Here is a 1,212-nt window from a genome sequence, read left to right on the forward strand (position 1 = left end):
GACCTAGAGATTATCATACTAAGTGAAGTAAATCAGACAGAGAAAGGCAATACTATATACCACTTATATGTGGAATCTAAAAAATAATACAAATGAATCTATATACAAAGCAGAAATAGACTCATGGACATAAAATACGAAGTTATGGTTACTAAAGGGTGAGGGTGGAAGGATAAATTAGGAGTTTGGGATTATCTGTTAACAGATAAGCAACAGGGATTTACTGTATAACACAGGGAACCAGATTCAATATCTTGTAATAATCTATAATGGAAAATAATCTGAAAAAGTGTGTGTGTGTATGTGTGTGTGTGTGTATAAAAAATAACTTACTTGTATTCCTGAAGCTAACACAATATTGTAAATCAACTATACTCTAATCTTAAAAATAAATTTAAAAAGAGACTTAGTAACATAAAGCAACAACAATTTTAAATGTTCACAGTACCATTAGTCCTTGTTGTTTCAGCATCACATACACTAAAATTGGAATAATACAGAGAAGATTAACATGTCCCTGGAGCAAAGAAGACATGCAAATTCAAGAAGTGCTCCATATTTCTAAGGGGTTAATTCTTCAAGAAGATATAACAGGTGTAAATACATATACACTCAACATCAGAGCACCTAAATATATTCAGCAAATAGTAATAGATCTAAAAAGAGAAATAGACAGTTATACAATAATACTAAGGGACTTCAATACCTCACTTTCAACAATGGATAGCTCATCCAGACAGAAAATCAAAAAGGAAATGTTGGATTTGAATCCTACACTAAATGGACCTAACAAACATTTACAGAGCATTCCATCCATCAGCAGCAGAACACATATTCTTCTGAAGTGCACACAGAACATTCTCCAGGGTAGATTATGTTATAGGCCACAAAGGGAGTCTTAGTGAATTTTAAAAGATTGAAATCTTTTTATACCACAATGATATAACTTGAAATCAACAAAAAGAGGAAAGGTGGAAAATTTACAAGCTTGTGGAAACTAAACAACACACTCCTAAACAATGAGTAGTTTGAGGAGAAACAAAAAGGGAAATTAAAAAAAAAATCTCAAAACAGGAGTTCCCTTCATGGCTCAGAGGAAATGAATCTGACTAGCGTCCATGAGGATGCCGGTTCAATCCCTGGTCTTGCTCAATGGGTTGAGGATCTGGCATTGCTGTGAGCTGTGGTGTAAGTTGCAGACATCGGCTTGTA

At 33.9% G+C, this 1,212-nt stretch overlaps 1 non-coding gene across 1 annotated transcript; it reads left to right on the forward strand.

Moving 5' to 3' along the window:
• Positions 1-459: 459 nt before the first annotated feature.
• On the forward strand, positions 460-563 carry LOC125110472 (U6 spliceosomal RNA). The gene has a single exon (XR_007130645.1). It is a non-coding gene; the product is annotated as a U6 spliceosomal RNA (small nuclear RNA).
• Positions 564-1,212: the final 649 nt, after the last annotated feature.

The sequence above is a fragment of the Phacochoerus africanus genome, chromosome 10 (genome assembly GCF_016906955.1).
Source record: "Phacochoerus africanus isolate WHEZ1 chromosome 10, ROS_Pafr_v1, whole genome shotgun sequence".
Taxonomy (NCBI): Eukaryota; Metazoa; Chordata; class Mammalia; order Artiodactyla; family Suidae; genus Phacochoerus; species Phacochoerus africanus.